General features: G+C 45.6%; 1 protein-coding gene across 2 annotated transcripts in view; it reads right to left on the bottom strand.

Moving 5' to 3' along the window:
* The window catches only part of CREB1 (cAMP responsive element binding protein 1), a 126,282-nt gene extending 113,458 nt beyond the window's left edge, over positions 1–12,824 (bottom strand). For both annotated transcript variants that reach the window (XM_073633397.1, XM_073633396.1), the window contains exon 1: positions 12,537–12,824. The gene's annotated coding sequence lies outside the window, so the exon portion shown is untranslated. The remainder of the gene's footprint in view (positions 1–12,536) is intronic.
* Between the last annotated feature and the right edge of the window lie 2,171 nt (positions 12,825–14,995).

Here is a 14,995-nt window from a genome sequence, read left to right on the forward strand (position 1 = left end):
TATTTCAGTGAACTTCTGGTACTGTAACCTGGCTGTGTCTCACTTCACTGCGATCTACAACGCTTCATAAAACAGGCAGAGAATGATCTCCTCTGTGAATGGAGCAGTGGATATTTTCCACTGCTTCATAAACAGACACCTACGTTCACACTTGCTCCTTAATTGAGAAGGCCTGAATCTCGACTACTCTCCTGGCAGATGTGATTGCTAGTAGAAAAGTCAACTTAAAGGTGAGGAACCTAAGGGAAATTTGGTCTATAGGTTCAAAGGGAGCCTTAGTTAGACTTTCCAACACCAAGGTAAGATCCCAAGGTGGAAAGCTAGACATCTTGACAGGGGACAACCTCTCTGACCAAAAGGAATCTCTTAGGGGGTCCAATGCCAAGCGTCTTTCCAAAAAACAGGATAGGGCTGCGACTTGTACTTTAAGCGTCTTGGCTGCTAAACCCTGATCTGCTCCATCCTGGAGAAATTCCTGAATGGCGGGGATCTCTTGTTGAGAAGTTCCTCTAGCTTGACACCAGTGAGAGAAAACTCCCCAAGTCTTAGCGTAAATACGCCTTGTGACCTGCTTCCTGCTAAGAAGAATAGTCACTACTCTGTCCGACAGGCCCTTTTTCTGCTGGTTCCGCCTTTCAAGAGCCAGGCCGTCAGCTTGAAGAAGCTGGGGTCTGGGTGGCAGACTGGACCCTGAAGGAGAAGGTCGCGCCAAACAGGAAGGTGAAGAGGCGGGGCTATGGACCAACGCTGTAATGTTGGAAACCAAGCTCTCCACCATGGGGCTATCAGAATTAGATTGCCCTCCGAGAGAAAATACCTTTTGCAGAACTCTCGGGATAAGCCCCAGGGGGGGAAAAGCATAAGCCAACCGGAACATCCAAACCTGGGCCAATGCATCTATCCCCTCCGCGCCCATTTCTCGAGCAAGGGAAAAGAACCTCTTTACCCTTCTGTTCTCCCTGCGGGCGAAGAGATCTACCTCTGGAACGCCGAACTGCTGGCATACCAAGGAGAAAACCTCTGGATTCAACATCCATTCTCTGTGCAGAATCGGCTGGCGACTAAGATAATCGACCTCTATATTCAGAGTTCCCTTTATGTGAACTGTGGAAATATAGAGAACCTTGTGCTCTGCCCAACCCAGGATCTCTAGAGACAGAGCCAGGAGGGCCCTGGATCTGGTGCCCCCTTGATGATTCAGAAAAGCCACAGCTGTGGCATAGTCTAAAAGGATGTGAAATTCTTAGTTCTTGATTCTCCCCTCGAACGCTTTTAACGCCTTTCCGACGGCCAAAAGCTCTCAAAAGTTTGAGGAGGATCTTCTCTGACTCGAGTCCCAGGACCCCTGGAGCTTTTAGATCCTCTAAGTGTGCCCCCCACTCCCAGGAAATTGCGTCTGTAGTTATTCTGAGAGGCTGAAGCTGACCCCAAAGGAGACCCCCCTGAAGCCTCTGAGGAAGACGCCACCAGTGAAGATATTCTTTCACTTAGATCGGAATGACGACTTTTTAGGTCTAGAGAGCTCCTTTTCTTGTCCCAGGGACTGCAGGTATAGACGCAGTCATTAGGCCCAAAACTCTCATAATACTCCTGTATGAGGCTGTCCTTGCTTCTAGCATAGAAGAGGCTGCTGAAATTAGGGCCTCTACCTTGCTGTGAGGAAGAATTAACCTTTGTTCCGCTGAATCCACCAGGAGTCCCAGGTACATCTTCACTTGGGCCAGAACCAGCGAGGATTTTTCCCTGCTGATGATCCATCCCAAAGATTCTAAGTTCTCCATCACCTTGGCTAGGTTCAGAAGCAGCTGGTCCCGATTCTGATTGTAAATCAGAAAGTCGTCTAAATAGGGGGATCAACGTTATTTCCTGGAGATGTAGAAAGGCCACTACCTCTGCCAGGACCTTCGTGAAGACCCTTGGACTGGATGCCAGTCCAAAGGGGAGGGCCGCAAACTGCCAATGCTGAATTCCCTGTGGGGAGGCAACTGCGCACCTCAGAAAAATCTGATGACCCTGAAAAATAGGGACGTGGAGGTAAGCGTCTTTTAAATCTAAGGTTACCATGAACACATCCTTGAGGAGGTGTCTTCTGAGGGAGTACATACTCTCCATGCGGAACTTCTTGTACCGCAAGAAAACATTGAGGTTCCTTAGATTTATTATAAGACGATAATTTCCCGAGAGCTTGGGCACCACAAAAATGTGGGCGTAAAACCACCGACCCTGTTGGTCTACTGGGACCGGTACTATGACCTCCTGACTGACCAGCTCTTCTATGTTCCGTAGGATGCCTCCTGCCTTGCAGGGATCCTTGGGAAGGTGGGTCAAAAGAAACTTCTGGGGAGGAGGGGAGAGAAATCCTAACTTGTAACCCTCTCTTACTATCTGGAGAATGTGGGGGCTCTGCGTGACTCTTTCCCACTGAGGGATAAAGTGTGAAAGCCTTCCCCCTACTGGCAAGTCATTTGGCGGACTTGTCACCCGCCTTCTGGCTGGAAAAGAGAATACCCGATTTCTGCTTGTCCTTTCCAGCTCCCCAACGCCTATTAGGGGAGACTTTTTATCTGAGAAGCGGTTCTTTGCTTGGGGGCCACGAAAAAACCTCTTCCTGTCTCTTCTTGGTTTAACAGGGAACTTTTTCCCTTTTTCTGTAGATCTAGCCAAAGCTTGATCTAACCCAGTACCAAAAAGGAGTGAACCCTCAAAAGGGAGGACACAAAGCCGGGTCTTTGATGAACTATCCCCATCCCAGGTTTTAACCCAGAGGGCTCGCCTGGCTGAGTTCAATCTAAGGTTACCATGAACACATCCTTGAGGAGGTGTCTTCTGAGAGAGTACATACTCTCCATGCGGAACTTCTTGTACCGCAAGAAAACATTGAGGTTCCTTAGATTTATTATAAGACGATAATTTCTCGAGGGCTTGGGCACCACACTCCAGGTTTTAACCCAGAGGGCTCGCCTGGCTGAGTTCAATAAGGCACCAGATTTAGCGGTGGCACGCACTGTCTCAACTGCAGCATCCGCTAGGTATGCGACTGCACTACCTATGACTTCCAATGAATCTAAGACCTCCTTAGACTTCGTGGTTTGGGACACACGGTCCATGAGTTTACATACCAACATGTCCGCATTTCTTGCAATGCAAGCTGAGGCCAATGCGGGCTCATAGACGCAGCGTTAGCTTCCCAGGCCCTGCGTAAATTGGTTTCTGCCTACCGATCCATCAGATCCTTTATGTTGCCTGTGTCCTCAAAGGAGAGATCGGACTGTTTAGACACTTGAGCTAAGGAGGCGTCTAATCTAGGGGTCTTAAAGAAACTTCTCCTCATTTTCTTCCGAAAAGGGGCATCTACGCTTCCACGTTTTGTATTTCAGGAGCCTCTTCTCTGGTTCCTTCCATTCCCTCAAGATAACATCTTTGAGGGCTGAATATACCGGAAGAACCCGAGCTTGTGGCTTAATGAAGCCTCTGTACATCCTGTCCTGGGCAGAGACCTGCTCAGTGGGCTCCTGAATCTCCTCAGAAGCATAAATGGCCCTCAGAAGGCCCTCCATGTCGTCGGCTGAAAAAATATGCCTACTAGACCTGGAGTCCTCACCCTCCTCCTCCTCCTGGCTGTCTGCTACCCCTTCATCCGAAGATCTCTGCTCAAGAGATTTGGATTCTAGTTTCTCTTCCGAATCCTGGGAAAAGGAGTACTTTGGTATATCCCTGACAAGTTTAGATCCTCTAGAGGAAGCGGAGCCCTCCTGGGAGGAGGCGTCCTTACTGGTATGGGCCTCTGACTCCCTTGCCTTAAAGGAGGATTGAAACGCCTTTAGGGTGGAGAGCATCTCAGTTTGAACCGTGAGGAAATCCTTCATGATCTGGGATGTCTCCTTCCCTGTTAGCTTCTGTATACATTTAAAACAGAAAGGTTTAGGGTGACTTGGGAGTAACCTATCATTACTATTCCCGCATCTTTTAGAACGGGTAGTCTTAACGGGACGGCTGGCAACCTCACGGGTAATGGCATCGTCCCCTGAAACAAAATACACAGGCATAAATATAGCACTGTAATACTCAGGAGAAGAATTGGGGTACCCTCCCCCATCTAAACCTCTGGCGGCAGGTCAGACTCACCCCCCGTGGTCTCCTCTATAGCCGTGGATCCTGTAGGTCACTCCTCATGTTCCATGCTGCACAAATAGCCTGGTCTGTAGGAGAAATGGGTGCCTGCTCCAGCTGGATTTATATCTCCTTGTCATGATGAGCAGCTGTGCCTTTTCCCCCTTTCACCATGCTGATGCCGTCGCCATCTTGCCGTAGTCCGGAAGTGACACGGGCCACGCTGAGCTCACTTCCTGTGTAGTGGAGGAAGTGATGCAACACCACTCCTTCCCTATCCTCAACAAAATGGCGCCAAGTGCCCACAGGACACTGAGAAGTGCAGGCACCTTCCCCCTCTGCTGACACTCTGCACAGCTAGGGGGATAAGAACCGCGCAAGCTCGGGGAGGGTGGGCGGGGGGTGCCGACGACGTGGAGCATGAAGCAAACCACCTTCCTCATCCCCCTGTCGACCAAGGCAGCTGTCTGCTCAGCACCTCTGCACTAGGGGAAAAGGTAAGACAAACTCACCGCCCAAGAAGGGAGGAGAACCAGGCTCCTTTTCTGCACGGCCACCGTGCAGGTAAGGAGAGGAGGCAGGAAGACAGGCCCCTGAAGTTCTGGGTACACCACTGTACCCAGGGGCCTTCAGCTCTCAGGGGGGGTTTCTTCAGCTTGCGTTGCCCCCCTGAGGAAAATATAGGGGGAACCCCACCCAGGAAGGATAAAAAATATCCAGCTGGACCCAGAGGCCCCCCAGGCATTTGCTCCAGCTCCCAGGGGGGAGACCACCAGCCCCAGGCTCGGGTCTATAGATAAAATAACAAACGGTTTCGCTGTGGGGAAACGCAATCAAAAACAAGCAGCACGGGGAGAGGCGGGGGCTTTAACCTCTTTGATTGATTGCGTTTCCTGTCAGGTGGACCAGTCATCTCTCAGGGTGCCGTCCTGGAAGACGACTTGAGGGAAAAAAAAAAAAAAGAAAACGCAGATCACCGCCATTACTAGTAAAAATAAATAATAAAATTGCCATAAATCTATCCCCTATTTTGTAGGCACTATAACTTTTGCGCAAACCAAACATACGCTTATTGCGATTTTTTTCCGCCAAAATTATGTAGAAGAATACATAATTGGCCTAAACTGAGGAAAAATATTTTTTGTTTTTTTTAATTTGGGATATTATAGCAAAAAAAAAAAAAAAAAAAAAAAAAAAAATGATTTTTTTCAAAATTGTGGCTCTTTTTGTTTATAGCGCAAAAAATAGAAACCACAGAGGTGATCAAATACTAGAGCTGCACGATTCTGGCTAAAATGAGAATCACAATTTTTTTTTGCTTAGAACATAGACCATGATTCTCTCAAGATTCCCGCGTCGTAACATCATCTTTCACATTAAAACAAAAAAATTTGGCCTAACTTTACTGTTTCGTTTTTTTTATATTCATTGAAGTGTATTTTTTTGAAAGACCCCCGGGCAAATACAGTGTGACATAAAATATTGCAGCAATTGACATTTTATTCCCTAGGGTCTGTGCTAAAATATATATAATGTTTGGGGGTTCCAAGTAATTTTCTAACAAAAAATATTGACTTTAACTTAAGAAACAAGTTTCAGAAAAAGATTTAGACTTTAAGTGGTTAAACTTCCTGCATTTACAGGTTGTTAAAAACTTGGCAGACTGCCTGGATTATTTCTTTGCACACAGAAGTGTATCCCTTTGATCTAAGGAAGTTAGTTACAATGTTTCATTTTAAAAACTTGGCAGACTGCCCAGATGTTTTCTTTTGTCAACTGAGTGAGCAGATAAGTCTGTCCACTTCTTATATGAAAGAATTGGCAAACTCTGCAATAGAGATGTCAGGAGGGTTGAATCGAGGTCACGATTTTTTAACGATTAATTGTGCAGCTCTATCAAATACCACCAAAAGAAAGCTCTATTTGTGGGGGAAAAAAATGATTAAAAAAAACACTTAATTTGGGTAAAGTGTTCCATGATCGCACAATTGTCATTCAAAATGTTACAGCGCTGAAAATTGGCCTGGGCAGGAAGGGGGTGAAAATGCCCTGTATTGAAGCGGTCAACATGCATTATAAGAAGCCCTTTTAATGTATGCAAGAGACCCTTGCTGTATGTACTGGGAAGTAAAGGTGCATGTTCCCAAAGATCACAACAGACTAGCTGCTTTTGAACCAGCTAAGGTATGTCAGAGGTCTGGCAAACTACTAGGATCTGCTTACATTTACAACACCTATATCTACAGAGATGAATGGGTTCTTATTTTAAAATATGTTTCTACTTTTTCAGTATGGTGCTTATTCTATGGATCTGAATGTGGTTCTATTGTTTTGTTATGGCCCTATGCACACAGTGCGTAAAGATCTAAAACTTGTACTGCATTGAGATCTGTAAAGGCAAAATAGAAAAAAATCTGCATCCAAGGTCAGTAATTTATTTGCATACACAGGTATATACACATGCGTACGCATGTAAATTAACTGGCATTGAAGTAGCATTTTTGCATCCCAATGCTGTATGGAGGTTTACGTATTTATATGCGTTTAAACGCAAGCACTTTACAGACCATTCCATGTTTTTATTTTTTAAACCACAAGCCATTTCATGTGGTCCTCACCTCTTCTGTCGCTGTAGCACCCCCCCTCATCTTCACCCACACCTCGCCTCAGCAGTCAACAGAACTCCTACAGATCTTGCGTTCCTCTGTACAACTGCAGACCCACCCCCCAATCTTCCCTAGTCTCAGGGGACTCTTGACTTCTGATGGTGAGGGGGGTTTCTCAAATCAATTGCAGAGGCAATTCTTTAATATGACAAAGTAGATACATTTATATAGAATTACAGATACAACTGGCCCTTTGAGGGCAACCATAATGCTGATACGGCCCACAATGAAATTGTGTTCGACGCCCATGACTTAAACTGCAGGATCTTTTGCCAGCAAGATCTTGCATGGATGACACTATCACCATAGCCGAGTGCATGGACCCTAAGGCTCCGTTCACATATGCTGCAGTCGAGGCCCACAGTTTCCGGTGCGTCCCTGTTCACCGATTCAGGTCCTGAATTCGCACCCAAATCAGAAGCAAAGATGCACAGGATTCTTTTAAAGTGTGGACCAAGACCGTCCTGGAGCTGTGTGAACTGGGTCCATTGAGTGCCGGTCACACTCTCCTGTCATCCAATTCACATGTGTGCACACCCAGCCTAAGTCCCACCATACAATATAGCAATACAATTCCTGTACAATCAATTTTAGTTCTACCAAAACTAAGTAATATGAAGACCTACCCAATGTGTACTTAGAGAGGTCTTTGTATTACATTACTAGTTGGCAGATCTAAAAAGGAGACAGATTGTAATGTGTGTGGTGAGCTTAAAGGGTTAGTTCACACTGAGCGCACCAAAAAGTGTACGCCCGCGGAGGGCTGTTTACACCCACATTGGGATGTACAGGTGATCAGGTCATCCCCGTGCTAGTCATGTCAATACAGATGCAGCAGCTGTAGGGACACAACCGCTGCTCCCAATTTGACATCTGTGTGGGTGTGAATGCGTGAGTCCCCAAACTCAGTATGCCTTCAGGGCTGTGCACCCACACAGATTTTACATTTGGAACAGCGACTGTATCTATGCAGCTGCAGTGTCCCAGTTGACATCAATGGAACTGCCAGCATAGTAATGCATGGAACTTATGTGCATCCCTGTGCAGGTAAACACAACTCTCCATAGGCATACGTTTTAGTGTACCCTGCTTCAACAAAGCCTCTCTTACATGGAGCATCAGTTTTGGATGTGTTAGGCCCTTTCACACGGGTGAACCGTTTAGGTCTGCCTGTCAGTTTTTAGGCGGACCGGACGCTCCATGCAGGTCTTTGGAGCGACGGATGTCAGTGAAGACATGTCCGCTGACATTAACCTGCTCCGATCCGCTAAAGTGTGATGGATGGAAACCCTACTTTTCCATCCGTCTGGTGGATCAGATGAAAACAGAATCTACGGTCCGTCTTCATCCGATCCCCATAGAGGAGAGCGGCGCTCTGACAGGTCCGTCCCTGCACAGTGTGCAGAGACAGACCTGTCATCTGCCTGCTCAGCGGGGATCAATGGAGTGATCCCCTGCAGAGAAGAGTGGGCGTGTCTGCGTGAAAGGGCCCTTAACCCTGTATTTAAGACTGCAACTATGGTATCAGTTTGACACAATACTGCGATCACTGACAGAAACATACTGACCTATAGGTTCTGCCATCACAATAAGGCTTCATGCACACAGCACTTAATACTGCTGTTTCAGGTGCTCAGTGTTTTGTTTTTTTTCAGCGTACAAGGGTCCATGCACACTAGGAGCAGAAGAAATGCCAGAACCTCTGTCAGAAAAATCTACATTAAAAAAGCTCATAGTGGCTCATATTGTACAAGCGTTTAGGAGAGTTAATGGGCATTTGTATTTATAAGCATTTTATGCCAAGACATTTCCCTCTGCTCATTTTTATTATAATCAATGTGCACTTGAAAACGCTGAATGCTCCTAAACGCTGTGGATTTTTTTTTCTGCCCGAAAACTCCTCTCAAAAACACACTTATAATTGACTTTCTGTCTGCCTCTAAACACACATATACACACACATATATCACAGAATAACACTGAGCTGCTTCTAATAAAAAACGCAAAAAGGGTGCATTCAGGAGAGGAGCTGAAAAGCAGATAAAATGCACAAACGTGTGTTGCCTTGGGCATTAATGCATTCCAATAGCAAGCATAAATTCATATTTAGGAGAATAGCATTCATTAATACTTAAATGCTAGAGGCGCCTAAGACCTCATGTACACTGCTGCTGGTAAATGGACGTTTAGGAGCACTTAGGCATTTTTTTTTTTTTTTAAGCTGCCCCTGAACTCTCCTCTATGTTATCTTATCAGTACATGTACACAGGGTCATTTCTAGGCAGTTGAGTTTAGAAGCATTTTTTGGAATGCAAAAAAATGGGTTCAGACGGATGTTCAGAGGCATTTGAAACGCCAAATGCTTGTAAATGCTGCTAAACATGGTAACTTGTGTTTAGCAGCATTTTGTTTACAGACGTTTTTAATTTTAACAAAATAGAAAAAAAGGGCTTTTACAAACATGGCATGTAAATGCGGCTGCTACACGGACGTTTTTAGACGCCATTTTCTAGCTGTCAAATTAAATCGTTTAGGAGAGTTTAAACAACGTCCCGTGTACATGAAGCCTTAAAAGGTGTGCAATATGATTTTTTTTTTAAGCAACTTTTTCCTGCCAGGAGTTCTGGCATTTAGGAGGTACATAAACAGACACCATGTGAACAGAAGCCACAAAGCTGGGTACACATTTGCCAGAAATTGGCAGTTCAGCAGAAACAATGCCTGTGTGTACAACTTCCCGTCTGGCAGAAGCCAGTCTCACAACCAGCTTCTGTTCAACAAGCATGCTGGAAAACCAATCCCAATGGCTGCCAGCACTGATCAGCGTGTTCTGGCAGGGGAGCATTCCCCCTCTCGGAGCACAACAGCTCAGATTGCCACACTGAAATGTGTTAGTATGGTGAACTGTGAGTTTTGTTTTTTTATTCAAAAACACACACCCTGGAATTCATAAAGACTGGTACAGATGTTGCCAGTGTCTCTCATGTGTTCTAAAAGTAGTAAAGGATGTGCCAAATTCATTTTCCTGTTTAGAACTTGTACTTGAATTTGGCATGGGCTGTGTCACAACTAAAATACAGTTGAGATACTTAAAAAAAAAAAAAAAAAAGAGAGGATAGCATTTTTTTTTTCATACTTACCAAGGTGGATGCAGCATCGGTCCAGAGACTAAGACTGAGAATCAAGCGATCAAACACCACTGATCACTCGGTTCTCAGAGCTTCATGAGCCCCTTTAATAAAATCTGTCTGAGGCAGTTTTTCTCTCTGCACGCCAAAAGAAATTTGGGCTTAATTAGCTAAAGGTTTACATTTGGCGTATTCAATATGACAATTTAAAAGTGGCGCATTTTAAAACTACCTGAATTTGATGCACAAGTCGCTGTCAGAACCAAAAGGGCTACACTTGCTTCAAAGCATGGCTTCGGATACACATTTTTAAAGCTCTCTGAACGCCAGTCAAAGCTTGTCACTAAATAAAATGGTCCACTTACAATCCTGTTTACACCTTGCATTTACTTCAAAAATTATACCCTATGCTGCTTTAGTGGTGCTTCAAAGCCTCCATAGAAGTCTATGACAAAGCTCGCTTGAAGTACCCGAAGCTTGTGAAAGGCTTTAATTCAGCTTTAGCTTTGGAGAAATTGCAGGTATGAGATATCAACACACAGAGCATCTGCCAAACTTCATTAAAGTTTAAGTTCACCTTTACAGAAAAAGCTGTAAGGTGAACTTAGACAGGACCCCCTCCTGACGGGGTACGTTTAGGAGATTAAGCTCCAGGGATTTCTAAGCCCTGGAGCAGTGAGGTGGCTATACCGGGGCTCAGAGCAGGAGATATTTGCAGATTCATGTGTAAAGGTGAAACTTACCCTTCAAAAAAGCCTGTTGAAGTGGTAGGTGCTTAAGCCTAGGTTCAGACAGTGGGAGTTAAGCTGAACTCGCACAATTTCATAACCGCATGTCAGTCTGACTTCGAGAGCGATTTCAGAGACATTTGTGCAGGTTCCTGCAGATGGTTATAAAAATTGCACCCTGAAGTCGCCAAAAGTAGTACAGAAACTCTTTTGGAATTGGTGCAGAGCTGCAAAATCAGCGTTGCACCGATTCTAACGGTGCCATTGTCGGCAATAGCTGCCGATTCGGCATGCGATTTGACATGTCAAATCACACCAATGTGAACCATGGCTTAATGTGCGTTGAAGTGTAAATGAACCCCAAGTGGCGCAAATGCTTCATGAATTTAACACAATCCTTGGAATTCATAAAAAAAAAAAAAAAAAAAAAAAAAAAAAAAAAAAAAAAGGCACAGATAAGATTTTGCAAGAGTCTCACTCATGCATTCTAAAAGTGGTGAAGAACGCGCCTAAATCACGTACCCGTCTACAACTTGTACTTAAAATTTGGCTCATGCTGCACCTTTTGGGATGCACTTGACACAAATAAAGTCTGTCTGTTTCCCTGCGTACAAAAAAAAAAAAAAGTTGGTCTTGACTAGCTACATTTTTACATTGGGCACATTCAATGACACACAATATAAAAGTGGCGCATTTTAGAACTACCTGAATTTGGTGGACGAGTCACTGTCAGAACCAAAAAAAAAAAAAAAAAGCAAATGCTTCAAGCATTGGGCGCAATACATAAACAAGAGGGATTAATGGCAGAAAAGTAGCGCAGCAGCTTTATTGAATTTCCCCCCATAGTGGGTTAAAGATTTGTATAGCAATCCTGCTTGAACATTGAAGAAGGGGGTACACCCAAAAGCTTGTCCTGAAAATTGTAGGATAGTGCAAAAAAAAAAAAAAAAAATACATTTATTGTGGACAGTACTCAATTGTTCCCATAGCAATCCAAAGAAGTCTTTAGTGAACAAAAGCAGATGGACGCAGAGGCCCTCAAACAATCCAGAGATAGTGGGGTGATGTGTTTGAAGTATGTGATGGGATTGTATGGTGTATGTAGCGATCACCTAACGACGTGACGTGTTGTTGTCAGTCCACAAAGGCAGCATTGTATACATGTGATGATGTCCATAGATCGCACACACAGCACAGCTTGCTGTCACCAGTCCCCGGCTCCCATCATACACATCCCTGATGGCTCGGATCACCAGGAGTAGATTGAGGCGAGCCCTGATTTTACCCCCCCGGACTCGGAGAAGAGCAAAACCAGAACTGACCGAACCTCATCCTGGCCATCCGGACAACCTGCCCTGCTCTGACCCTACACCCCCCCTCATAGACATGCATGGAGCCCGCCGGGGCCGCCGCCGCTCTCTCCCCGGAGACGAGGCAGACATGAACGGGGACAAGGCACCACACAGGGGGGACTCCTCCACAAAAACAATCCCCCCACACAAAGCCCATGTCGGCAGAGGAATGGGCGCTGTATCGCGATAGAAGGGGGTCCCCTGTCGCGACAGTGAGGGATAAAGGAGGCCCCCCGGTGACCCCCTATGTCTGCCTCGCACACCCCCGGCTCAGGCCGCCGGCTGCCTCCCTCCTCTGGGCCGCCATTATCCTTTGTTTCGCGGCTCTTTTTTTTTTTCCCCTTCCTGTCCGCCTGTAGCCGGGGCCTCTCCGTCCTCACAGAGCCACAACATGGCGGGAAAATGAGAGAAAATCTCGGCGGGTGTCATGCTTCCATAGAGCCCCTGAGCTCCCCTCAGCGTATGGCCGTGTAAGTGTGAGGAGAGCCCCGGGGCTGCGGCCTGCTCCATGTCTCTGCTCCAGCCTCTCCCTCTCCTCCTCCTTCCTCTTACCGGGTTACACTGCCTCTCCTCCGTCACTGCTTTCGTTCGCGGCTGGGATCTCGCTGGGCTTTTTTTATTCTCTTCCCCACCACGTAACACACCGCGTCAAACTACACCTCCGCCGCGTCACTGTGTAGCTCGCTCCTCTCTCTCCTTCCTCTGCTGGGCGGCTTCTTTTTTTTTTCTCTTTTTTTTTTTTCCAGTCTCCACCAGGCGCGGCGTTGTGCGGCGGGTTCTATTCCGACAGGACACAGCCCGAGCTCGGCACAGCGAGCAGCCAATCAGCGGACAAGGAGGGCGGGGCGGATTGCGAGGGAGCGCTGCGCATGCGCGCCAGAAGACGGAAACACATTCGAAGGAGAAGACATGGCGGCTGCGTGTGTTTGTTGTGCGCGTTGTGATGGCGATATCAATTGTACGAGCTCTGGTCTTTAGTAGAGTCCGAACGAGGTGATGGCGATATCAATTGTACGAGCTCTGGTCTTTAGTAGAGTCCGAACGATGGCTTCTCGTGGTGTCGCATATAGGCTTGCTGAACCGTTTTACTGAGCAGTATATACAACATCTGCATGGGGTTTGTATGCTCAGCCTGTCATCACGGGGGTTCTTTATAGCTCCCGACTGTCCCTGATTTGGAGCAATGTTCCTCTGTCCCCCTCGTTTGTCCCTCATTTTGGTCTGATCTATATAGTTGTGTATAAAATGCACTTTTTATCTTTTAAAAAGTGTTTCCCATTGCTAAACCTTTCATTCAAATTTACTTACTAGCAGACATAGCCTGGATGTCACATCACTTTCTCAAACTCAACCTATCCAAAACCGAGCTCATGATATTTCCTCCCTCAGGTGCCACTTCCCCTGATTTCCCTGTCAAGATCAACGGCTCAACTATCATCCCATCTGCCCACGCCAAGGTCCTAGGTGTAATCCTGGATTCTGAACTAACCTTTCGACCCCACATTCTATCACTATCCAAAGCTTGCCGCCTCAGTCTTCGCAACATCTCCAAGATACGCCCCTTCCTAACCAATGACACCACAAAGCTTCTAATCCACTCCCTGGTCATCTCCCGCCTCGACTACTGCAACTCCCTCCTCATTGGTTTACCTCTAAATAGGCTATCCCCACTTCAGTCCATCATGAACGCTGCTGCCAGGCTCATCCACCACACAAACCGCTCAGCGTCTGCCACACCCCTCTGCCAATCCCTCCATTGGCTGCCGCTCAGTCACCGAATTAAATTCAAGATACTAACTATAACTTACAAAGCCATCCGCAACCTGGCCCCCAGCTACATCTCTAACCTAGTCACAAAATACCAACCTAATCGTTCTCTTCGCTCCTCCCAAGACCTCCTGCTCTCAAACTCCCTTGTCACCTCATCCCATGCTCGCCTTCAGGACTTCTCCAGAGCCTCCCCCATCCTCTGGAATGCTCTACCCCAATCCGTCCGATTTTCTCCTACTTTATCCACTTTCAGACGATCCCTGAAAACTCAGCTCTTCAGAGAAGTCTATCTGGCCCCCACCTAACAACTGTACATTTATCTTCTCAATCAGCACATCACTCATAGTTATTACCTCTTGTATCTCTTGACCTTCCCTCCTAGATTGTAAGCTCTAAGGAGCAGGGCCCTCTGATTCCTACTGTATCAAATTGTATTGTATTTGTACTGTCTACCCTCAAGTTGTAAAGCGCTACGTAAACTGTTGGCGCTATATAAATACTGTATAATAATAATAATTCAAATTCTAAATTGCTGCATTTGTAAATTCTAAAAGCCAATATAAAGGAATAGTAGTGGTAAAAAAAAAGCACTTGTGGGTTTAATCTTTTTTTTTTTTTTTGGTTAATTCTGCTTTAACCATCTCAATACAGGGCATTTTCACCCCCTTCCTGCCCAGGCCATTTTTTCAGCGCTGTCACACTTTGACAATTGCGCGTCATACAACACTGTACCCAGATGATTTCCCCACAAATAGGGCTTTCTTTTGGTGGTATTTGATCACCTCTGTGTTTTTTATTTTTTGTGATGTAAACAAAAGAAGAGTGACAAGTTTGAAAAAAGGTTTTTTTTAAAACAAATTTTTTCCTCAGTTTAGGCCGATATGTATTATTCTATATATTTTTGGTAAAAAAAAAATCGCAATAAGCGTATATTGATTGGTTTGCGCAAAAGTTATAGCTTCTACAAAATATAGGATAGATTTATAGCATTTTTATTATTTTCTTTTTTTTTTACTAGTAATGACGGCTATCTGCGATTTTTATCGTGACTGCAATATTGCGGCGGACATATCGGACACTTTTGACACATTTTTGGGACCATTAATATTTATACAGCGATCCGTGCTATAAAAATGCATTGATTACTATATAAATGTGACTTGCAGGTAAGGGGTTAACACGAGGGGGTGATTGAGGGGTTATGTTCCTAGGGAGTGAATCTAACTGTAGGGGAGGGAATT

This window comes from Aquarana catesbeiana, linkage group LG06 (genome assembly GCF_042186555.1).
Source record: "Aquarana catesbeiana isolate 2022-GZ linkage group LG06, ASM4218655v1, whole genome shotgun sequence".
Classification (NCBI taxonomy): Eukaryota; Metazoa; Chordata; class Amphibia; order Anura; family Ranidae; genus Aquarana; species Aquarana catesbeiana.